This window comes from Medicago sativa, chromosome 4 (assembly GCF_051527215.1).
Source record: "Medicago sativa cultivar Bolivia chromosome 4, Bolivia_mono, whole genome shotgun sequence".
Taxonomy (NCBI): Eukaryota; Viridiplantae; Streptophyta; class Magnoliopsida; order Fabales; family Fabaceae; genus Medicago; species Medicago sativa.
In genome coordinates, this window is record NC_140752.1 from 16,886,433 (window position 1) to 16,913,141 (window position 26,709).

A 26,709-nucleotide genomic window follows, 5' to 3' on the forward strand; every position below is an offset into this window, starting at 1 on the left:
GATCCTGCTTACTGGTTGTGGTAACATTTTCAGAAGCAAGAGATGTTGGAGGAATTTTATTTATTTTTTCTAGAACAAAGATATAGCAATTGATGTAAACATGAATTATATCTTTGATTTTACACTAATAAAGTGATTATAGTTTTCTTGACCAAATATATATATATCATATCTTCAATTCCATATGCCTTCTGCATCGGGCTTGAAGCACACATAATCAATAACAGATAAGATGTCTTCAAAAGCATCGAAGCAGAGCAGGTACCGCCATATGACGAAGTGCTTTGCAGAGTACCTTCAGAAAGGTAGAAGAACCATAAAACTGCATGACTTGATGGAAGAAATTGTGCAAAATATAAATGACCAGAGTCACATGAATTAAAAGGTTATTTGGCTTTTTATTAAGTTTTACACAGATTAATTTTTTTCTTAACTAATTTGCATTTTATTACAGTTACATATATGTTTGGTCAAAAACACAAGCCGTATATATGTTTGTTCATAATGTTAAAATGTGACTTCAACAGGTTTATTAATGTGGATTTCAATGTTGTCCCCTTGAGACTTACAGGAAGTCATCGTTAATCCACGATATGCTGCCTTTGCGGTAAGGCCAGACAATGAAGTTTGGGTATATGTAAGAGTGATCTTGGAGAACCTTTCAGCTGAACCTACAACGTCCACCGATTCCCTCAAATTTAAGGAAAGAATGTTCGACGAAAAATGGTATGTCATTTAACTTCAACTTTTTTTTATTACATTTCCAATCCATAACTAAACTGCAACATGCTCCTAAATCAACCTTAGGATGGACAAATATTTTCAGGACCCTCGAAAATGACTCAATGTGATGTGCAACAAAATATTTGCAGGTATTGGATATGGACATCCGCTACAGGTACATGGAGTTGGACTGCCTCCGCCACTGCCACACAATGGTAAAATAACAATAAATATCAAAACATGTAAACAAAAATTTTAAAAATATATGAAGATTAAAATTATATAACTAATGCATTTTTTAAAGTTTAAAAGCTTCAAAAGATTTTATCACAGAAGCATATTAAATAGTATTTTTGTTTCAAATTTGTGTTCTGTAAGTACTTTAGAATTAAACGGCTTCACTCATTTATCAGTATTTGGTGCTCTACCTTAATCAAACCCGGCCATACATAGCTCTTTCACTAACCCAAATCTCAGTGAAACTGACCAATTGTTTATGAATTCAGTCCAAGAGGAAAGCGCACCCCAAAATACTTGTTCATTTGGTGGGAGAAAGCTTCATGACTTAAATACCACATCGAGCTGTCTTATTTACTCATTTTAGGACTCATAACATGTTGGCCTACAATTACTCCCAAGCTTAACTCTCTGACTGATACTGTTGGCCTTCTTGTAAGTAATAAGCTTTTGTGCGCAATGCAATAGCCATTTACCTCTTCGTGTATGCCTACATTTCATCATAGTATCAGAGAACTTATCTACTCATTTTACAGACATAAAAGGATCGATCAAATTACGATAGAGGAAGTCACAAAAGCAAAGTTGATAAACATATAATAAATTTATTTTTACAAAAACATATGATGAAACTTATTATAATTGCTTTATTTTTTTATTTTTCAAAATATTATACTGTCATACCAATGATATCCTAATTCCCTGCAAAATTTCAATTCTCAAACAAGTTTTGAGTTTCCAGTTTCACAAGCTACACACTCAAAAAAGATGTTCGGACTCAACTCTCTCACACATAAGTCCTTTATCAAAATAGTCATTTGTGTTTACTAAATTACTGAAAACTAACACATCAACATTTTAAGTAGAAAAACCAAAGCCCACCAGCGGCACTGCCCAGTGTTTGCCTGTTTGCCTATAGAGTGTCCTCAAAGTGAACATCTTGAAGCAAAATGAAGGAAAGAGTGGGGAAGATATTTTTTTAATCTTTCTTATATGATTCAAAATATTGGAAGGGAGAAAAAAGTTTCCGCATTCCAAATCCCTCTCCTTAGCTTGTGAACTAAATTCCATTTATCTCAACCAAAAAAATACCTATCAAATCCCTCCACTCCTTTCCTCTTCCCTCTCAATCTTTTAGATTAAAATTTCTCCCCTCAACCTCAACAATAACTATGGACTCTTAATAATAAACGCACATGTCATAACAAAGTCTATATATGTTATTACCTTGTAAAAAGGTTCGAGCTTCTTCCTTTCTTAAAATGGCGGCAAGTGATCCAAATCAGAATGCCAACCAGTCTGAACCAGAAAGTCCGCGAGATCAGAACAGCACGAACAAGGGAAGGAAGCCTGGTGAAGACTCCACCATATCTCTAATAAACCCACATTTTTGAAGCATAAATCCTGTTTGTAACAGTAGGAGAAATTCAATTTGTCCAACAGGTTCATTTGTTAAATCCTGCTTGTATCTCAACATGAAAAGAAAAAAGTTTTTATTTAAGAAAAAATTATTATATTATTATGACTCACATTTTCCTCTTCACTAGAAACTGTACCATTCTTATCTTTGGCAATGTCACCGCCACCAGAAACAGCATGCACATTTCTTATTTGTTTCCATGGCATCATCACCAGAACTCTTATTCATTGCATGCAAGTTCTTATCTTCACTTATATTTTCATCTTGACCAAGACCAGTGATATTGTTTCCCAGTGGCACATCAAGGTTAAAACCACCAGATACACCGACATCCGTATCTTCATTCCCAGAAACAATAGCATCCTCCTCCTCTACTGCATTGCAGTGTTCCATTTCTTTGTTCGTTGATTCATCATATAAGAGATATATTGTTGTCTTCTCTACAGTGAATCCCTCTTCAAAAACAATTATAACCTCCACTTCATTACCAGGTTCTAGATTTGATTTTATGCTCTGCCAATCCTCATCCTCAAAGGAGGTTAATGTATCTCTTTTGTAGGCCTGAATGGTTGTTTTTGTGTAATTTATGACAAACAAACCTTGACAACCTTCTGATGTTATGTTGTCCGGTGAAGAGTATTTATAGACAATGAACAACATCATACTCTTCAGATAACTCCCATTCACTGTTGGGACAACAAATATTATAGAGCAACCTTTGCAACTAAAGGTTAACCAATCAGATATATTGTCACAGGGGAGCAAAAATGAATCGCACGTCCCATCTGTTGTCTGCACAAAGAAAAAATGTTTGAATTTATTTTCCAAAAAAAAATGAACTCTACTTTAAATGTTTGAATCTTAAATTTTGTGTGAATTAATGGTGGAGTTACTCAGACTGTTTCACAAATTACTAATGTAAAATGAGTTTAAAAACTGTAAGAATTAATATGGTGTCTAGTTAAAATTAAGGACAACATAATTTGGTTGAAAAAAAAAAAAATTGAGTTCAGAAATCTAAATCCAGTTATTTTTTTTTTTTTTAAATATATACTCGGAAGAGATATGCAAACCTGTAAAACACTGTCTTCGGCAATATTGGAGACTTGGAATTTCGTTCCCATTTGAATTAAGAAAGATTTCAAGTAATTCTTTGACCCAGAAGTGCAAACTTGACCAAGAGAGTCATCAATTAAAAGAGAAGGAAACATATCAGAGTTTTGTGATATAGTTTCGCTTTCATCCAATTTACGACAATTTGTGGCTTTTAATACGTCCAAAATATTTTTTACATTTCGACTAAGTTGTCGTTTAGAGTTACACTCCACCCAAAGACTTCGAAGCTTAGGAAGGTCCTTGAACACAGATGTTTGAACTAGGGACTCCACATTGTTTGATGGTGACATCCAAGACCGAATAATAGAAGGAAATACATCATTTGAAAATCCTTCAAAGCCACTCAGAGAAATATATCCAATGCTTTTCAATCTTACTATTGAAGAGGGGACTTTTGTTATAGCAGTCTTATCCGCAATCAAAGGTTGTCAACGATTCCATCTGTTCTATGTCCTCCTCCAATTTGTTAATCTTGGAACATCCTGAAAGAATCAAGGTTTCTAGAGATTTTAATGTATAGATACTTCTTGGAAGTTTTTGAAGACCTGTGCAGTCTGTCAAATTTATCAGAAGAAGTTTTTGGAGAGATCCAATGCTATGGGAGACCGCAGACAAACTTGGGCAGTCTTTGAGCACTAACTTTTCAAGATTAGGCAAGTATGAAAAGTTTGGGGTTTCTGTCAAACATAGAGAATGACTAAGATCAAGAATTGTTAGACTCTGTACCATCTGCAAGAAAATAAAACCACAAGAGAATAGTAAGAGTAAGACAAGCTTAGAAAAGAATAGATTGGAATACAGAAGAATAACTACAATTACCACTAAACCTTGACACTTGAATGTATCAATCACTTATTTATTTAGTGTTGGTTTTGTTGATCCCTACAGACTGGTTAATTGTTATATCATTATTGATTTCACTTTAAATATTAAAGCTAGGGGTGAATATATAATTTGTGAAGGTGATAACCTGAATTCTTTTAGCTCACTTTTACAACAGTGTTTGTATATACAAATTTTTCTATTTTTTAACATTTGTTTGCGAGGTGTAATAGACATAACACATTTTACACGTGCTTAACATAAATAGAGGTCAATGAATGTTACAAAAGTGCAGTTAACATGTCATGCCAATTGCCATATGCCTACTATTTATTACACATGTCCAGTTAACATGTCATGTGGTGCCTACTATTTAATACACATAATATTACTAAACACAAAAATTACAGGCACAGAGTAGCGCAACCAAAAAGAATTGGCAGGAGAAGTTTTCACTATTTCTCCACTCAAATTGATACTCTAACACATGATGCTTCATAACATGAATTGTGGTAAAACTTTCACTAAAGTCACTTTGCAATGTTATGAAGTGCAAAAGAAATCAATATGACAAGCGTGCCATATTTTTGTTGTATGTACAATTGACTTCTTTCTTGTGTGCTCTATTTTGCATTGTTAAAAAGTATAAACTATTGAAACATATAAGATCTGTGAAAATATGATCTGTGGAAAAAAATATCATGGGCAATGATAGATCTCTGGCAAGTGCACCAAATACTATCGAAGTAGTAAAAATATCGTTCCCACGAGGACTGTTTTTAACTTCAATAATTCAATCGCGTTATAAAAATAGGATGTATAAAGGTTTATTTTTGTTTGCCACTAGGCAGTAGATTGGGTTTGATTTTATGAAATCAAATAAAAGAATAAGATTTGATTAAGAAAATATGGAGAGAGATGAGATTAGGTCTTCAAATCCTCTATGTTTCCCCTAATTGGTTACTGCACCTATTATTACTAATGATTTTCTAGTTTCAAGATAGTTAACAAATTAGCCCTAATCAATCCCTTGAGTTAGGACCCTCTTCTTAAACTACAGCCCCTAATTCCTTAGGTGGTCTAATAATCCTTGAAGGTTTTACGAACGTTAACCTAATATCACTAACAAACGATTATCTATTCCTAGACTAATCATGTTTATCAGAACAATTCAATTAGGTCTAAGTCGAAAGCTATGGTCAGTAGTCATTCGATCTCACAAAATCATGTTTATATTTGATCAGGATATAAAAAGCATTAAGAACAATTGAATTGAATAAAGACTAGAAATTCATTAGTAAACAATAGAGTTTCACAGCAACATATGATCAATTAGGGTTACATAGGTTCATCTTCGACCTAATCTCTAAGAGATTTAGCTACTCATAATTGAGTTTACAAATAGCATAATCAATGGAAGAATTAAAACATACATAAACTGGGTTAGAGATGATGAAATCCTCTCCGCTGCAGCCTTCTGGGTGTTAAAATCGCACTTTAGCTCTCCAAAATCGTAATCCTTATGTTTGAGAGTGAGCTGAGCTTAAATAGGCAACTTCTGGATCGCCCAAAATCGCGCTACGGTTGTGAAAATCGTACCACGATTTCACTGCTTCAAAAACATGCATTCTGCCAAGCCAAAATCGCGCTACGGTTGTGAAAATCGCGCTACGATTTCTGGTTTTCCAGCACTTCCAGATTTTCTGCTTTTCACACCCCCAGTCTGTCTAAAATTGCTACAGACTCAATAAAAACATCAGCACAGCTGTTTCTTCAAAATCTTCTATTTTTCTGCTCTTTTTGCTGCTTAAACTTGCTTGTGAACTCAAAAATATCATGAAAAAGACTCTAAAAATAGTGCATGACTGACTGTCATCACAACCCCAAACTTAAACCATTCCTTGTCCTCAAGGAATTTACTTGCAATATTGACAATCGACAGTAAAATAACAATTACCTGATCAAGCGATAGTACCCAAAAGTTCAACACCTTACTAGCTAAAGATGAGCTAGTTTGACTTGTACGCATCCACCAATTCACAACTCCACACAACAATATGAAAAGGGTTCACACACAGTCGACATGCAAGTCTACATATTACCATACTCTTGAAAAGTTTCTAAACGTCAATCAAAATCAATGTCAATGCACACTTTGAGGTCTTTAAGGGTTATAACGGGGCTTAGGTGAAGGTGGGATAATATTTGGATAAGTAGGCTACACAAAATTTGAGTTAGACATTCCTACGGACGTTAAAGCACAAAATTCAATCCTTCATTCATTCACCTTATGGAACAACAATCAATGCAAAGGTACTAGAGAATATGTTTAATAGTTGGGACAATCGAGTTTGAAGTTACTCGGATTTTCAATGTTTTGTCCCATTTTCATCATTCAATTTCTTTTTTTTTTTTTTTTTTTTTTTGATACACCATTTTTGTGTGTATTTTGCATGACAATTTCATATTTCTTTCATTTTTTGTTCTCTTGTTCTCTAGTACCCCCACCCCAAACTTAGTTGGTTGCAAATTCCAATAGCAACCCCAAACTTAATTTTTAGCAACATTCTACAATGCCTTAACTCAGAAAATACATTAAGGGACAAGTCCTAAAAGTCTCTAGGCTTGTAATGTAGTTTGTCACCGAACAAAAAGTTCTAATCCTACCGGCTCACAATTGGTTAAGAAAGGATAAATTCAACAAATTAAAACAGGGTAGGCTTCAAAAAGGCTCACAGGACCAAGCACTTTTGCCTCAGTGTGTAATTGACAAAGACCAATCAATAATAGAGAAACAATGCAAGTTCTAGAAATGTAGTTGCATGGAAAACTAATCTAAATATAAGTAAATTGAAAAACAAATTTGGCAATGAACCTTATGGCTGAGATTTGTGGGAGTATGTGACTACCTAGCAACGCCGTACACTTCACCTTTGATTCAAGTCACCCCTCCTTTTGAACTTTTAGAATACCGTTTCATCAGACAACTGTTACTAAACTGGAATAGGTCACATGAAACAAAACAAATTCATTAATAAAACAAGTGCAAATTTATCACAAACGGGGAAATTAGTTCAACGGACTTTTGACAATACGAGAAATAAAAACAATACGGAATGAAATAAAATTGTTCAACAGAAAATAAAAAGTACAACAAAACAATAGAACAAGCAAAGCTGGATCCTCAGTGATCCAGTCCCATATCCACATCATCATCACCAGCAGTTCCGGGTATCCCATCAAAGAAGTCATCAGCATCTGCCTTCTCTCCTGCCTCGAAATCATCAGTGATCTCCTTCTTCATGAAAGCAGCATATCGCTCCTGGCGATCAAAGTAAGCATCCATAGACTCCCTAGACTTGTCAAACCTCTCATAAGACCCGGTGATAGGCCTCCTATGCATCTGTGCCTCTGCAGCAAACTCAGCGGAGAACCTCGGACGGTTAACCCACATGAGATCAGAGGTCTCATTCATCCAGTTAGCAGAACTGAACATGTACTCTAGAACCATAGGATGAACTGGAGGGTAAGAACCATGCTGACTACTACCCTCTCCATGCTCCATCTGTGGTGGCTGCTGCTGTGGTGATGCTTCATGTTCACCGCTTCTCCTCCGCATATAATCCGCGTACTTTTTCATCAAGACATCCATAGTCTTGTCAGTGATAGGCTTTGTGGTAGGAGTATGCAAGTCACCCTCAAATTCTAACACCAGCATCTTCTCACATAGCCAATTAATCATGCTCCCATGCCCATAGACTGACTTGCTACCCTTTGCGATCATATGAATGTTGTTGGCAATGAGTTCACCAACATTTATGTGTTGTTGATCAAGAATAGCAGAAACAGTGAGTACTCGCTTGAGAGGAATCTCAGAGGAGCAAGAAGTGCTCTCAAGCGTCTGAATAACAAAAGAGGCCCATGCCTTTGGAATGGGCAAAAATTCAGCATAAGTCAACATCCGGGCTTTCTTCCATGTAGCCCCTGGCCTACACATTTGGGCAAGCAACTCAGCCCATCGATCATCACCCCAACTTTTTGCTTCACGCTCCAGTCTCCGAACCGCACACTCTTCCGGTGCAATTAACCCAAGCAAATTGTTTATAGCAGCAGGACTGAAATCTATCACCTTCCCTCGAACGTAGGATTGATATTTCGTTTCCGTGAAACGAGCGTTTGCATAGAACTCCATCACCACAGATTTGTTATTCTCTTCCGGTACCATGTTGTTCAACTCTTCCCATCCTCTCTCACGAAGCATTGTGTCAAAGACTGGATATTTTGTGAGATTCACCACATCAAATTTTCGTTCTCCCACCACTTCAAAACCCTTGCAATAATCAAACCACGCTCTAGCATCTTCGGAAATGAACCGGTTAACATTTGTTGGTGGGACGGCGGTTCGTTTGCGTTTGTTTTGGCTAGATGAAGGTTGGGTGGTTGTTTTCTTAGGCTTGGATTGTTGACGGGTCAATGGTTTAGAAGGTGGTTGTTGTTTGGGTACCATTGATGAAAATTGGATGATTTGGTGAAAAGGGTTGGATGAATATGTTGGATTATGTGGATGAAGATGAAGGTTATTGAAGGAATTGATGTTGGGAAGTGTTAGGAAGATGAAAAATTGGTAGAAAAGGGATGAATTTCGTGGTTAGGGTTTCTGGAGAAATTTGGGCAGAGTAACACTAGGAAAAGGGTCGAATGGGTTGTGCTTGCAACTGCTGGGTTTTTATAGAATCTGATAAAATCGTACTGCGATTGTATAATCGTATTACGATTGCAGTTTGTAACGGTTATATCTTTCAAATTCTTGATGCCATCGTAATGCGATTCTACCATCGTAGTGCGATTTGTTTGAAACAGAAAGGGTGCAAAATTTTTCCATTTATCGTATTGCGATACCATAATCGTAATACGATATCAAAAGTCAAAGTCCAGGTGTTTGACTTCACCATCGTACTACGATTGTATAATCGTAATGCGATGTTGTAAAGTCAGAATGCCAAATATTTTAAAATTTAAACTCTTTTTTTTTTTTTTTTTTTTTTTTTTTTTCTGGACTTCTACTTTTGAAAAATAATTATTCTTGGAAAGGGAGATTGTGATACAACATCAGTATTGTATTACAATCCTCTGCCTGTTTTTGTGTTTTGTTCCAAAAGAAAAAATTTAAAAGCTGAAAGCTATAAATAATACCTGAAAATAAATCAGTGGGTTGCCTCCCACCCAGCGCTTCTTTACCGTCACTAGCTTGACTGATGACTATCCCTAAGGATCAGTTGATGTCTCCCCCTCTTCATTGTTTGGGAGTCCTACTTTATGGTACCGTTTCAGCTTTTGTTCCTTGCCCTTGAAAGTTCCTTGTGCACCAGACTTCTTGAGGTCTACAGCTTCATCAACAGGCTTGTTTCTTGCCAACCCTTCGTCACAGTACCTCCTAATTCTTTCCAAAGTATCAGAGAGAGTTGAATGCATACACCATCGAAAAGCAGCCGGCCCATTACGCATCCCACAGGGAATCCTTCTATAAGCCAATTTACCACCTGGACCAGTGGTAGTAGTCTTTATTTCATTGTTACCAGTTGTCAATCCCCCATACTTGTTCTCACGGATGTCTCCTGGTGATTGTTGTTGCATCTGTCCTTTGCTTACTTCCAGTTGCTTAACACCCTCTATCTTTCCAAGATTTTCAATCACTTCTTGTCTAACTATAGATTCCACACTTTCCACCTCCGTAGATTGAATAGATTGAGATTCAAGGGTTTTATCTTCGACAGTTTCTTCCACAACATCAATCCGGTAACACTTGGGATTCTCATCTTGGTGCTTCATTGCCTCAAAGATATTGAAGACTACCTGCTCCTTATGGAATCTCAACATTAGCTCTCCACGCTCAACATCGATCAAAGCACGACCAGTTGCAAGGAAAGGTCTCCCTAGAATGAGTGGCATGTCTTCATCTTCAGCCATATCTAGGACCACAAAATCTGCTGGGAACACCAAGTCATTAACCTTGACTAGCACATCTTCAAGTATACCGAAAGGGTAAGAGATTGACCGATCAGCTAAAGTGATGGTCATTCTTGTTGGTTTTGGTTCCCCACACTTAAGCTTCTTCATCATTGAAAGTGGCATCAGATTTATACTTGCTCCCAAGTCACATAAAGCTCTTCCAATGTCTACCGGTCCAATCGAACAAGGGATAGTAAAAGCACCAGGATCCTTCAGCTTAGGTGGCAGCTTCTTTTGAAGAATAGCACTACAATTCTCAGAAAGTGCTATGTTCTCATCATCCTTAGGCTTCCTTCGTTTAGTCAACAAGTCTTTCATGAACTTAGCATACAACGGCATTTTATCGAGAGCTTCACCGAAAGGAATATTCACCTGTAGTTGTGAGAAAAGTTGCATGAACTTCTTGAATTGGCCTTCATCCTTTTCTTTCTTCTTTGAAAGGTGAGGGTATGGAAGCTTCACATATGATGGAATAACCTGTGGTTTGTCTCCATCTTTCAAAATTTGACTCTTCGACTTCCTCAAGATTGAATCTTCATCAATTAACTTCTCACTTTTTTCTCCCTCTATTTTTTTCTTCCTTTCGTTTTCAACTACTCCATGATCATTTTCTTTTTCAACTACATCATCCTCCTCTACCTCAACTACTTCATCAACCTTCTTTGGAGCTTTTGGAACTAAAGGTGTCAAAACCTTTTTGCTCCTCAATTCAATAGCATTACAAGACTCATTCTTAGGGTTATCTTTAGTGTTACCTGAGAATCCGCCTTTACTTTGTTCAGCCAATTGCTTAGCTAATTGCCCCAGTTGAGTTTCAAGCAGCTTCCTAGAAGCTTCATTGTTCTTTCTTTCAGCTTCTTGACTCTTCTTCATCTCTTCAAAGTTGCCTTGAGTCATCTTCATGAAGTTCATCATAGTTTCCTCTAGAGCTGATGGCTTCCTTTGCTGTTGTTGAGGCGGAGTGAGCATCTGAGAGTTCAAAGCATTGTTATTTGAGTAGCTTAGATTGGGATGCTTGTTGATGCCTGAATTGTAGTATTGATTCTGCCTTTGATAACCTCCCATGAAGTTAGCTTCTTCATTTGACCCTTCTGGAACACATTCACCGTTGGGATGTTCTTCACCACATAAGTCACACTTGATTGCAGCTACTTGTTGTTGCTTATGAGCCAAAGTGAAGCCTTGAAACTCCTTAGTTAGAGCTTCGATCTGTTTGTTCATCGCTGCTTGGTTAGCAAGGATAGCAGTTTGTTCACTCACCCCAAACACTCCTCTTTCCTTCTTCTTAGCTTCAGCACGATACTCATTTCCAGCCATGTTTTCTATCAAAGCTTGGACTTCATGATCAGTTTTGCTCTTGAGACTACCTCCCGCGGAAGCATCTAAGAACATTCGAGTGTTTGGTGTTACCCCCTCAGTGAAAATTTGGAGGTATTGCTTCTCGGTGAACTCATGATTAGGGCATCTCTTGAGAAGCAAATTGAATCGCTCCCAAGCATCATACAATGATTCACCTTCTCCTTGCTTGAAGTTAGAGATCTCCATCTTCTTGTCCCAATACTTAGACATAGGGAAGTATTTCTCCAAGAACTTCAGCTCTAACTCTTCCCATGTTTGGACAGTCCCGTTTGGAATTGTTAGCAACCAATCTTTTGCTCTTCCCGTCAAGGTGAAAGGAAATAGCCTTAGCTTCTTTTGTGCTTCAGTCACGGTGGCTGGTTGCACACAAAACTCGCAGGTTTCAGCAAAACGGCTCAAGTGTTCATGAGGACTCATAGCTTCAGTCCCATCGAATTGCTTGTCCCTCAAACCGTTGAGGACAGTTGTCTTGATGTCGAATGCTACGGGGTTAGCTGGTTGAAAAGTGTGGGTCAGTTGACCGCGATGAGTGGCTAACCCGTAGTCTCCAAGCTTAGGTCTTGGTGGTACAACTCCTTCTCCTTCCATAGTTGCAGATTTAGGAGAAGAGATTGTTTCAGATTCACTTGAGAGTTGCTCCGGTACTTGTTCTCGAACACCCGGTGGAACGGATTGAGCTAACCTTTGCGATCGGACAGCTTTCCGAAGTGCTCTAGCAGTCCTTTCAATCTCCGGATCGTACTCTAAGTCGTCCGAGCTCTGTTTACCTCGCATAAACAGCAAAATACCTTAGTAGCACTGCACAACGCAAAGTAATCAAGTGAATATGAAAACAGAAAAATAAAAATTAAAAACAGAAAATTAAATTGCAAAAACCCTAAATTATAACGTAATTGCCTTGTTGAAATAATTCAACAGTCCCCGGCAGCGGCGCCAAAAACTTGATAGATCTCTGGCAAGTGCACCAAATACTATCGAAGTAGTAAAAATATCGTTCCCACGAGGACTGTTTTTAACTTCAATAATTCAATCGCGTTATAAAAATAGGATGTATAAAGGTTTATTTTTGTTTGCCACTAGGCAGTAGATTGGGTTTGATTTTATGAAATCAAATAAAAGAATAAGATTTGATTAAGAAAATATGGAGAGAGATGAGATTAGGTCTTCGAATCCTCTATGTTTCCCCTAATTGGTTACTGCACCTATTATTACTAATGATTTTCTAGTTTCAAGATAGTTAACAAATTAGCCCTAATCAATCCCTTGAGTTAGGACCCTCTTCTTAAACTACAGCCCCTAATTCCTTAGGTGGTCTAATAATCCTTGAAGGTTTTACGAACGTTAACCTAATATCACTAACAAACGATTATCTATTCCTAGACTAATCATGTTTATCAGAACAATTCAATTAGGTCTAAGTCGAAAGCTATGGTCAGTAGTCATTCGATCTCACAAAATCATGTTTATATTTGACCAGGATATAAAAAGCATTAAGAACAATTGAATTGAATAAAGACTAGAAATTCATTAGTAAACAATAGAGTTTCACAGCAACATATGATCAATTAGGGTTACATAGGTTCATCTTCGACCTAATCTCTAAGAGATTTAGCTACTCATAATTGAGTTTACAAATAGCATAATCAATGGAAGAATTAAAACATACATAAACTGGGTTAGAGATGATGAAATCCTCTCTGCTGCAGCCTTCTGGGTGTTAAAATCGCACTTTAGCTCTCCAAAATCGTAATCCTTATGTTTGAGAGTGAGCTGAGCTTAAATAGGCAACTTCTGGATCGCCCAAAATCGCGCTACGGTTGTGAAAATCGTACCACGATTTCACTGCTTCAAAAACATGCATTCTGCCAAGCCAAAATCGCGCTACGGTTGTGAAAATCGCGCTACAATTTCTGGTTTTCCAGCACTTCCAGATTTTCTGCTTTTCACACCCCCAGTCTGTCTAAAATTGCTACAGACTCAATAAAAACATCAGCACAGCTGTTTCTTCAAAATCTTCTATTTTTCTGCTCTTTTTGCTGCTTAAACTTGCTTGTGAACTCAAAAATATCATGAAAAAGACTCTAAAAATAGTGCATGACTGACTGTCATCAGGCAAAATAGTATATAGAATATGTACCTGGCTCTTCTTCCATATTTGTTTGAGATTACTATGTTTTAATTTGATGGCAACTAGATTTCCTTGCTGAAATTCTGCAGGAACGTAAGTTAATGGAAATCCATGCCAGTACAGCCATCTAAGATCTTTTGAAAGACATTTAAAATCTCCATTCAGTTGCACACCAGCAAGTTGAAGCAATTTGAGTTTATTCATCTTCGTAAATGCTTCAGTATTCAGACAAACTGTTTCTTCACCCTGAAACTTCAAAGCCAGACCCTTGATAGCTTCTGTTCCCTGAATGTAAAAATCAGAGTAACATGTCAGAAAACCAATAGCTTTGAGATCTGGTAGCTAAAAGGTTTGTAATGCAGTCTATAGTTTTGACATTAGAATCCCATGTATGTAGCAGAAAACGACAACAATCATGAATGAAACTAATTTCATATTTCATGGGATAATTAGTAATTCAAATAAATGTTAATAATTGATTGATCAATATTTAGTTCACTTCCTTCAATGTTGTATTTTCCAATAACATATATTAACGGTTGTAAATAATTTCATAAAGGAAGGTCTTTTTATCTCTCAGAGAAATTAAATACTTGATTTTTTTGAAGGAAACATACAAGCTTGGATGCAAACCTATGAGTGTTCCCATTGAACAAAATCACAATATTAGTTTAAAAGAGTAAAGTACTAAAGTTGACAAAGTCCATATCAAAGCTTGTGCAAAGTTAATTTACTTGGCACATACTAGGATGGATTCAGCTTATGCAATCACTGTTGTGAGTCGACTTGTGCATGATATGACCATGAGACACTAGCGGGTTCTAGACCGTGTTCTACAATAACTCAAATCCACTCTAGGGAAAAGAGTCTTGTTTAAAAGAGGTGGAAGCCTAACCATGGAGGCTTAGAATGATGATGATTATGCAGGTGTAGTGAATGATATAAGATCTACTTCAAGTTATTGTACTTCTTGGATGAGTAAGAAGCAAAGTGTATAGTAGCTCGATAAGCAATGAATCATAACATAGAGCTAAGACACAAGGAATTTGTGACCTATTGTGGATGAAAATCCAACCATCAGTATTACTCCTAATCTTGTTCATCATGACAAAACAAATCATATTAACCGACTTTCATCAAAGAGAAGTTATATAGTGGATTGATAACTACAACCTACATTTTTATTGGGCTTCAACTGGCACATATGTTTACAAATGGATTATCAACAGAATGTTTGCGACCAACTTACTTGCACACTCGGAATAGATAAGTCCTATTAAGAGAGAGTGTTGTAAATATTGTGTATTTGTAATTATTAGTAATAAATGTATTCGGCCTATTAATTGGGACTATTAGGTTTAGATAAGTCCCTTTAAACGAATTAGTGCTTGTACTCTATTTACCACTTTGAAATATTCCATATCTATTTCCTACATAAACCATAGAAATTTATTAATTAGTAATTACCTTCTGCATTGATAATATATCAAGCGCTTCCTCATGACGCCACAACCTACTTCGGTTCTCAGGATCCAACGGAGATTCCTCAAAAATTATCTGCCTTCCCATGTCTCTCAACAAATCATGCATTCTAAGTTTGTTTCTATTGTCAACAGTAACAAGGCTTCGCTCTACCAGGACTTTAACTCCAACATCAGCAAAAAATCCACACCCATTTAATATTTGTATTACATCATTTCGGTTCATCCCAATAAAGAAACAAACTATATCAAGAAATATTTGTTGCTCTGTAACATCTTTTAAACCATCAAAACTTATTCTTAGCTTCTTTTGTACTTGATCATGGGGGATACATCTAAGTTTCTCCAAAACTTTCTGCCACTCGGTTATTTCACAGTCAGATAAATAAGACCCAAGGACTTCAAGTGCTAGTGGCAATCTCCCAGAATAAGCAATCACATCTGTTGAATGTGTAGCAAAATCTTCTATCGGATTTGGTTGCTTGAATGCATGCCAACTGAAAAGAGCAAGAGCTTCACTTTCATCCATTTCTTCTATTTTATACACTTGATCAACTCTACACGATCTAAGAAGATGCATATCCCTTGTTGTGATGATTATTCTACTCCCCGAACCAAACCATTCTCGGCTTCCACACAAAGCCTTTAGTTGGTCCAATTCATCAACATCATCAAGTACAAAAAATACCCTTTTCTGGGCAAGTCTTTGCTTCAATATATTTTTCCCTGATTCAATGTCACGTATCTTGAATGAAGTTGTTTTGTAAACATCACAAAGTACTTGTTGCGTGAAACTTGATTAGTACCTGTCTCCCAAAATTCCCTTATATTCAGAAGGAAGCTCTTTCCGTCAAACTTGCTACCAATTTCATTATAAATGGCTTTGGCAATGGTTGTTTTGCCTATACCCCCCATTCCCCATATCCCTAGAAGTAAGACATCTTCTGCGTTTTGGATGTTTAATAGCTTAGTTGCAGCTTGCACACGAGATTCAATTCCCACTGGATGTTCAGCAACAAATAACTCTTTCCTATCTAGCAAACGGGTAACATGTTCAACAACATTCTTGATATCATCACTTTCATTCCTATAAAATATGAACCAATGATAAAGAGCAGAATCAATTGCATCTATCAAAAGAGGAGGGAGCATTATATGCAAGTATACATGCATATTTTTGAAAGAAATAATTGCATTGCAATGGGAAATGAAAGAGAAACACAACCACTGGTAAACCAGTAATCTGTTCTCATTTACTAGAAGTTGAGTTAATTAAGTTTACCAAAAGTCACTGGACAGTAGTTTAAGAATAGCTAGTAAATCTATAAATTAACATGCTTACATGTTCTAATATAATAAGTTGTGTTATAATAGAGGGTCAATATTAACCCTCAATTACAATTTTGCATAAATTATAAACCCACCATATCCTAGTGTCATGAATAATTCAGTTAAAATAACACATCAAGAATACCAACGTAGTTGTATTTGTTCTGCAATTCCATACGGTAAAGAAAAGTGAAGAATAAAAAAGTAGGAAAAATTTGAGATAAAGATTCATGGCTTCCAAATGGAGGATTTAGGAACACATGCCTTTCTTGGGAAATTCTAGAGATCCATCAGAAAAAATATAAAAATAAGATAAAAAAAGGTCATGCTAACTTGTACCTTTAAAAAAAAGAATTAAAAAATTAAAAAACTAAGAATTTTACATTGCAGTAAGTTTTATATTACAACATTTAGGCCTAAGAATTTTACATATCACAAACATTCTAAAATAGAGAGTTAAAGAATATAAATAAATAACCTGGAATGTTTGAGTACAAACCCTGCTATGCCACCAATATCAATGAGGTCTCTTCTCCAATTACTCTTTGTGGATTCATCCACAGAGATTTTTGATATAAGATCATCAAAACCTTTACCAAACTGGCCTTTCTGATGATGTACTTGTGAGGGATCTATCTTATAGAATACAGGCACAACCACCAAACCCCTGACTCTACCAATTTCCATGATCTTCTCCAGCTCTAGCATACACCATCTTGAATTAGCATATTTTTTAGACAAAACAACGATGGCAATTCTAGACCGTCCAATTGCTCGCAACAGTGATATTGAGATCTGATCTCCTCGTTCGATCTCGTCATCGTCTTTGAAAACATGAATCGCGGAATTTTGAAGAGAGGAATGCAAATGTGAAACGAATTTCGCACGACTGTCGTCCCCTCTAAAACTCAAGAACACATCGTACATCTTTGGCTGAAACATCACCGAGAAAGGAAAAAAAACACAGCTTAGGTATATGGATGTTGAGATTCTTGATGCCACTTATAAATCATCTACTATGAGGTTACCCGCAATTTAAGTTGTAGTTAACTTTTAGTTTAGAGTCATATTAATTAACTTGTGATGTTTTTTGTGATGATTATGAAACACACTTCAGAAAATAAAATATAGAAAACGAAAGAGGTTGAGTTGCACATGTTATTTATTTAGGTGAATAATGAAAAGAATATATTTTTCTCTGGTCATAAGTAGCAGTATCCTAATTCAGAAGGATAACGTTCATCTTAAGGTTCTCTCCTAGGGGGTCTGTACAGTCGTTGTCGAACACCTAAGTGAGAGAATCTTGAGATATTTCTCTAGATTGATGAAATCTGATCAGTTGTTTTTTGTTTTAGGCATTATCTCTGTACTCTTTAAGTCGGATTCACAACATTATGCACTTTCAATGTGAAGACGCATACAAATAGTCAACAATCCTGTCTGATTCTTAGCATAAGGTTTTTCTTGGTCTTTGGTTTAGAAATCAGATCTGCAATCAGGGTTTTAAGTGAAGGGATTGTATTTCTGGTTCTTATATCAAAGATTCAATATTACCGTTATATGAAAGGAATATGTCTTTACAATGTTTTGATCTGGCGAATCATCATATTAAATGACTACCCCATAACTTGTGAGGATTATGAGGGATCTGATTCAGGTCATTTGGTATAAATAAGGTGGTAAGATATGAGGTCCAGTACCATTTAAAAAAATCGAATCCTATGCAAAAGAGCTGTAATATTCTTGTCTCAATATTCCTTTCTGTCTTTATGCTTTGTGCACCAATGGAAAACATCAATATCCATGAAACCATGAATGACCAAAACAGGAACTCATCTCAGTTGTCACCTGAAAGTCTTCTTGATTGTTGTCTTGTATGGAAAGTGTTGGTCAATAAACCTATGAACTTAACTGCACTCAAAGTTAGGCTTGCAAGCTTTTGGCAGCAAGAAATAGAGTCACTATTAGACCCATTGATGACAAGAAGATCATGTGTCAATTTTACCACCTGTGTGATATGGAAATAATTTATCAAGGAAGCCCACGGTTGTTCGACGACAAAATGGTTATATTCAAAAAGCTGGATTTTGGTGATGATCCTATATCAGTGGACTTTTACCACTTTGATAAGGAAGCCCATGTTCCTTACGGTTTCATGAATGAGAAGGTAGGGGCTTTGATCGGGAGTCACATTGGCGAGCTGCTGAAGTATGATGAAAGCAATAATATGAGCCCATGGTGAAAATCATGAGGATGAGGGTGCGCTTGAATGTGAGTGAACCAATTAGCAAGGGTTGGTCGTTTGAAAAGGAGGATGGGCAAGTAGTATCAGTTCTGTTCAAGTATAAAAAGTTAGGTGTTATGTGTCATTTGTGTGGTATTATTGGACAAGAAAACTTTTGCATGAAAAAGCATGACCTGATTATGTGGAGAAAGAAAAAGAATGGGGAAATTTTCTGAAAGTTGAGAATAACAATATGGAAGGAGGATTTTTCAAAAACAACAATATGGAAGGAGGTTCGGTGACTTATAAATGGCATGGAGCAGGCGGTGTTGCTATGAATGGAGGAAGGGATGGAGGCTCAGGGAATCTAGGTGGAGTGAATGTGGGTAAAGGATGGACAGAAGGTAGCTGGAGACACAAGATCCATAGGCGCATGAAAACCACACGCGACCCAGTCTCCAGAAGCCTAGTTTTCTTCAGGCGTGTGGTGGGTAAGAACGGAGGGATAGAGGATGCCAACACTAAGTGGATCCCGTTGGCAGTTACAGTTCCCAATCAGCCAGCAGATTAGTGGATCTGTCATCAAGTGTCTTAATAATTAGACATATGAATGTTGATAAAGGAAAGGAGAGAGAAACGCTAGAACTCAATGGGCTGCTTTATTCTGTCCAGACCCCAGCGATGTTGACTCCCACACATTCTCTGTGTGACCAATCACAGGTAATGGTTCTTGTGCACCCATCAATTAAATTTGGATTGTCAAATGATCAGTTGCTGCTGATTTGAATGTCCCATGAGACAAGGGTCCTATCTCACTTACTACTAACAAACAAAGCAAGTCAAAGGGGAAATGTCCCGATGAGCGAAGCCAAACTGGATAAAACTTAGGGAACTATTCCGAAAAACGTGTAAGGCTGAATGAGGAAAATCTGCAGGATGTGATAGGTTTTACAGAAACTAGTGAAGGAAGTGGATAAATCTCTAACGAAGTTGGAACAATGTCTCATGTTCGAGATGACATCACAATGCATTAAAATCCTACTTTTGAATTTGATGTTAGTGTAAAGGCAGGATCTGAAGCCCAGGTCTGCCTACAAAAATGATTTGTCTTAGCTGGAACTGTCGGGGTTTAGGTAGCCCGAGCACTGTTCCAAACCTTAAGTATACAAACTGGATTTATAAGCCGGATGTAATAATACTCTGAGACTATGAGCAATTCGAATAAACTAGAGGATTTGAAGTATGTGTTGAGTTTTGGTTTTTTTCCTGTTCTGATAGAGATGGAATAAGGGGTGCGGTATAACTATGTTGTGGAAAAGACCCTTAATTGTAAAATTACAAATTACTCACAGAACCTTATAGATGTAGAAATTACAGTTACCCTAAGACGGAGTTGGAGGTTAACAGGTTTTTATGGTTTTCCTGAGGGACGTTAAAGAAGGGCATCTTGGAATTTTTTGAAGCAACTAGCACTTTTGTCACAACTGCCATAATGTGTAACAGGAGATTTCAATGATATCCTGCACGCATATGAGAAGAAAGGCAGAGTAGATAGACCAACTTGGTTGATTAAGGATTCAAAGAAGCAGTTTCTGAAGCTAGCTTGATTGATATTCATATAGAAGGATACAATTTCACCTGGTTTAAAAGTTTGCGGGCAGAGGGAGAAGTATAAGGAAAATTCGATGGGAATTTGGCAAGCAATAGTTGGTTTGATTGTTTCCCCAATGGAAGGTTGGAGTTTCTAACGACAATTGCATTAAATCATTATTCGTTGCTTTTGGAGTGTGTTCCGAATCTGTCAACAGGTTGTAGAAACAGGAGCTTTCGGCTTGAAAACAGGTGGCTGGTTGAGCCAAAATTTAAACCATTTGTTGAACAAAGGTGGGAGGCTTATTGTAGCAATCAAATGATGCAAAAGCTCGATGAGTGTGCAGATGATCTTCAACATTGGAGTAAAGAAACGACTCGACATGATACTCGTGAAAGATCATCTGTTTTGGAAACAACATGCAAAATCTCATTGGTACCGTGACACTGAAGCAAGACGAAATTCTTCCATACATCCGCAACGACGTGGCGTGTTGTAAATAAAATAACGCATCATGAAGATGCCAATGGAGTGAACTGTTCTATGGTTGAAGGTCTGAAAAATATAGCTAAGGAGTATTTTCTTGATCTTTTTCAACAAAAGGATGGTGACCGTGACAGATTTATGCAATTCCAACAAATATCACAACCCAGGAAAATGAATCTGTTGAAATTTGGGGGCCTAACTCAACCTTACAAAACCGACTTGTAAGGTGAGGAGTGCATCCTCTCTATAAACTCTGATCAAGCTTCCTATCTAACCGATGTATCTAACCGATGTGGGACTAAATCCACCCCCTCAAAGACAAGCCAACATAAGGCAACTAGGGGCAGATCGCAATTAAGGTGGAATTACCAACCCACCCCCTCACGTTCGGGGCGGGATTTCCAACAGAATCGCTCACTACTTGTTTTATGTTGGAGGAATTTCGTGATGCTGCTTCCTCAATGAATAACGACAAACGCCCAAGTCTAGAAGGCTATAATCATGGCTTCTACAATAATTTCTGGAACATTTGTGGAAAGGATGTTTTCGATGCAGCATGTGGTTGGATTGACAATGGGGTTTTTCCACCGAATCTGAATTCTACTGATATGACTCTCATTCCTACGGGAGACACAAACATCTATGAAGGATTTGAGACCTATAAGACTGTGCAATGTCCTTTACAAAGTTGTGACAAAATTGCTGGCCAACAGATTAAAAAAGTTCTGGACAAATGCTTATTGGAAACCAAATCAGCTTTTGTACCAGGTCCCTCCATTTTATATAATGCGTTGGGTGTATTCAAAATTGTTCACTTTATGCAGTGAAAGACCAAAGGCTCTAAAGGTGTAGTTGATCTTAAACTGGACATTGGTAAGGCATATGCTAGAATAGACTGGGAATATCTTCGAGGAATAATGGTTAAAATAGGTTTTGTCAAAATTGGACGGATTGGATTATGTTACGTGTTGAATCAGTAGATTATTCAGTGCTGATTAATGGTCAAAAAGTTGGACCTGTTGTTTTTGGAAGAGGTTTCAAACAACAGGATCCTCTATCTCCCTTTTTGTTTACAATGTCTGCTGAAGGTCTTTCATCTCTTATTAGGAAAGCAGAAGGTAGAGAAAAAATTTAGGGAGCAAAAATTTGCATTAATGCTTCAATCATTTCGCATTTGCTCTTTGCAGATGATTGCTTCATGTGTTTCAACTACAGAAAGTTAGGCCCAAGCAATGAAAAATATCTTAGCAACATATGAAAGTGCTTCAGGTCAAGCAATAAATTTCCAGAAGTCGGAAATATTTTGTACCAGAAATGTTGACAACACTCGTAAAAATTCAATTTCTCACATATTAGGTGTCCAACAAGTTCTCGGTATAGGAAAATACATGAGACTTCCGTCTATGCTAGGAAGAAGTCGCACAAAAACCCTTCAAATTCATTAAAGATAGAGTTTGGACAAGAATTAACACTTGGCGTAGTAAGTGTTTATCTCAAGCAGGAAGATGATTCCTAATCAAGTATGTCCTAGGCGATTCCGTCATACATCATGAGTATCTACTCTATTCCAAAATCCATTATTGTTGATGAGAGAAAATGAACTAATTTTGTTGGGGTCATAATAGACAAGATGTTAAAGATATAAATTGGATGTCTTGGGAAAGATTGAGTATCAATAAGAAGGATGGTGATTAAGGATTGAGTATACAATGTTAGGCAAGCAAGGATGGAAGTTCATGACTGATCCAAACAACGTAGTCACTAGATTCTTTGAAGTCAAATATTTTACAAAAATGTAACCCACTAAGTTTAGCGTAGTATATGGGGTGCGAGAAATACGGTCATAATATTCCGTTTTGGGATCAGAATTGGCTAGATGATGGTAGCGCAATTGTCTGACCGAATTCCCTGCAGAGATGAGCTGATTAGTATCACAGTGGCAGACATTCGGATACCCAAATTGAGGGTGTGAAATGTAGGATTTATTCAAAATTTGGCAAGTAATGATGATTTGAAGTGTATCCTTCAAACTCCTATCTTTGAGGCTGTTCACAATGACAAACAAATTTGGAATCTAGAAGCCAATGGAATATACTCGGTTAGGAGTGGTTATCTTATCAGCTTGCAGTAACTTTTGGATTCCAATAATCACAGAGTCGAAGGTAATTGGGAATTTTTTATTTTTTTGAAGAGAGAAGGTAATTGGGGATTTAATACGGAAACTCCAAGCTCTACTGAAATTGAAGAATCTTGTATGAAGAATTTGTCGTAACTGTTTACCAACGAGGGTAAGGCTCCATGACCGTGGTTTTAACTGTCCGAATAATTTTGTGTTATGTGAAAGTGGAATGGAAGATAGTATGCTTATAGTTTTCCACTGCCCTAACAGCAAGTTCTGTTGGCAGCACATAGATATTTGGAGCAAGATTCAGCCCCCACAACTATTAGAACAGAATGTTAGTTCACTGATTCGTAATTTTTAAAAAAAACGTAGGCCAGTATGTCCAAGTTGTTTTCGTGTGTACCCTGTGGTCAATCTGTAAGAAAAGGAATGATCTAATTTGGAGGAATGAAACTGTTGCTCGGGTAGAAGTTTGTGAGAGGGGCAGGAATCTCCTCATGAGTTGGCAAAATGCGCAAACATGTCGTAATAGCGCGACGGTACAACAGCAGCATTTTGTTAACCATAGATGGAAGAAACCAGATTTAGGGAGGAGGTACAAATGTAACGTCGATGCAGCTTTCTCAAAGATAAACAATGGTGTGGGGATAAGTATGTGTAATAGGGACGACCAAGGGAGCTTCGTCTTGGCAAAAAGTGAATGGATATCACCATTCTTAAAGTTGATTTATGAAGAGGCTTTAGGCTTAGGAGGAGTGTTATGGACACTCTCTTTTTAACACTCTCTGTAACACCCACTCTCTTATTGGGTGAAATCAATGTGGTTATCATACATTGGAAATGGATCCTACACAAAGTGGTAAGACCCACATAAGTTTCACCCAATAGGAGCGTGAGTGTTAGAGAGAGTGATAGAAAGAGAGTGTTCCTACCATTTCTCTTAGGCTTAGTGTTTGCTGTAAGACGGCTCAAGGATTTGCATTTTAATAACGGGACTTTTGAGTTAAACTCTAAGAGAGTAGTTAATAACTTCCATAGTAATCACAGTGATGAATCGGAGCTTGGAGCTATTATTAGAGAGTGTAGAAATTCATTCTCATCATTTTTCAAAAACTTGTAGGTTGAGTTTATTAGGAGACAGGTGAATGAGGTTGCTCATATAGGGCGGCTACATCTGTATCTAGTTTCCAATTGTTTAATGGGATATCTGATTGTATTGAACCTATTATTGCTAATGAAAATGAGATAGTTATTTATCGGAAAAAAATGAAACCAAACGCTAATAAACGTTTTATATATATATATTTTGGAACCAAGAAAAAAAAACATTGGTGATACAACAAGCAAACGTAGCCTCAAAATCACTCACAAACACAATATATAGGGAGAGAAAAAGAGACATAATACCACTCACCTGATCGGTCTTTTGACTTGATTCTCTCTTAATTATACCTCTTGCCATGGCTTGTAGCATAACATGCATTTGAAGCTTGTTATTTTTATCAATGGTTACAAGGCTCTTGTCTTCAAGGAGACTTATTTGAAGAGTGGTGTATTGTGTTGTTTGGAGTACATCCTTTTGGTTCATCCCAACAAAGAAACATGCTATATCAAGGAATATTCTTTTCTCTTCATCACTCAAATAACTAAAACTCTTTTCTAGAGCTTCTTGTAGTCGTGGAGCTGGAATGGAAAGTCTTTCGAGACTCTTCAACACATTCTTCCACTGAAGTGCTTCCTTTCCATTCAAAAATAACCCAAGTTCTTTCAGAGCAAGAGGCAATCTCCCAGAATTAGTAACTAATTGCCTAGAAAGTTCACCAAAATCTCTTTGAGTATTTGTTGGTAGGCTGTTTCCACCCCAATTCAAAAGTGCAAGAGATTCACTTTCGTTCAGTTCTTTCACGCTGTATATATGGTGAACTCCATGCTCCTTGAGAAGATGCCTATCTGTTGTCATGATGATTATTTTGCTGCCTGGACCAAACCAGTCCTGATTTCCACACAAATCCTTTAGCTGCTCCAATTTATCAACATGGTCAAGTAGAAGAAGTAGCGTTTTATGTCGAAGTGTTTCTTTTAAAATAACTCTTCCTGCTTCAGTTGTAGGTATCGTTTCGAGTTGAGGTCCTCTCCAATTCCTACAATACATGATATAAATGCACACATTTCTAAAATATATGACATTAATTAGACATTTATACACCAAGACTATAATAATGGATATTGCCATTTATTGTATAAAATTGAGTGGATCTTAACTCATAATTTAATTCAGTTGGTCTGTCAATAGAAGAAAGAAGTTGCTCTTGGACATAAACTTGACCTCCATTTCGTTTCCAAACCCGGCTGATGTCATTGAGGAAACACCTATACTCAAAAAAGTTCCCAATTTGTTCATAAATGGCTTTGGCGATGGTTGTTTTACCAATCCCTGTCATCCCCCATATCCCTATTAGGAGAGGAGATTTTGATTGTTTTAATAGTTGAATCACATCTTGGGCACGAGAATGTATGCTCTCTATATGGAACGAGGCTCTTTTCTTGCTTATCATAAGAGTAGCACATTCAACTACCTTTGTTATCAGTATAACCCTGTTCCTGTATAATAGAGAAACAAGAGACTATTATATGTACAACAATTCTCCAACATGTACATAAGTGAAAATACTAAATTTGCTAAACTCATAATAGTCAAATGAATCAAAATATTTAGTATTAAAAATGCCATAAAGATTTAGTAATCTAATTTCATTACTCATTTGGTCCATATCGTAAAAAAGCTAATGCAGCATATTTGGAAGCTTCATTGCTGATTTCTGCTACCCAACTCATGAACTTGTCTTCATCTTCGGAAGAGGTTTTCTCCTTGATTGAGATTCTATCCAGAAAACCATGAAAAAAAGCCTTTCCATACATATCTTCCGGCGACATTTCTTCGGGGGAATAGAACACAGGTAAAACAATAGGACCATTTTCGGTACGGTAGCACTCAGTTATTTTCTCCAATTCTTGAAGATACCATCTAGGACTAGAATACATATAATTCTTTGATAATATGACTACAACAACTTTGCAATCTTCAATCACATTCAGCACCGAGGTTGATATTTCTTGATCTCCACGTCCAATCCTCTCACCGTCCCAGAAAACAGTGATTCCAGCTTCTGAAGTAAGAGCTGTATAGAGTTCCAAAGCAAAATAATACGCATATTTATGACAGAGACCCAAGTACACGTCGTAGCTCTTTCTCTTTGTATTGGTAGTAGAAGACATGGATGGATTTGATGAATATTGGTCAAAGTGAAAATAGCAAAAGAAGCTGAAGAAGAAATGACCAATTGAAATGAAATAATGAGGTAAAAATATATCTTTGAATAGCAACTCCTACTTGCCTCATGTGGGCTATAAATTTTACAAGTCAAAGTCGTCTCATAAATATAAATATTTTCAGCCACAAAAAGTTAATATGAATTATGAGGATAAGCTTTACAACGCATAGATAGAAAGAGAGTGGACCGGAGACATCCATTATCTATATCTATATCTATATCTATATCTATATCTATATTATATAAATTTAAGACCTTTTCTTCAAGTTTTAATATAGTATTGACATGTCCTCGTGAGCATAGTTCAGTTGGTATGGACAATGCATAAAA

At 36.9% G+C, this 26,709-nt stretch overlaps 1 non-coding gene and 1 pseudogene across 2 annotated transcripts; one reads left to right on the forward strand and one right to left on the reverse strand.

Annotated features, from left to right (window-relative positions):
* Nucleotides 1-714: 714 nt before the first annotated feature.
* Nucleotides 715-26,395, reverse strand: LOC146926798 (disease resistance protein RPP2A-like; annotated as a pseudogene). The gene is made up of 11 exons (XR_015005519.1): nt 25,806-26,395; nt 25,310-25,648; nt 24,462-25,188; nt 17,103-17,557; nt 15,282-16,382; nt 13,824-14,099; nt 3,454-4,225; nt 2,491-3,172; nt 2,188-2,364; nt 1,152-1,450; nt 715-925 (listed from the first exon to the last, which is right to left on the reverse strand). The product of XR_015005519.1 is annotated as a disease resistance protein RPP2A-like (transcript).
* Nucleotides 11,775-11,881, forward strand: LOC146926799 (small nucleolar RNA R71). The gene has a single exon (XR_015009198.1). It is a non-coding gene; the product is annotated as a small nucleolar RNA R71 (small nucleolar RNA).
* Nucleotides 26,396-26,709: the final 314 nt, after the last annotated feature.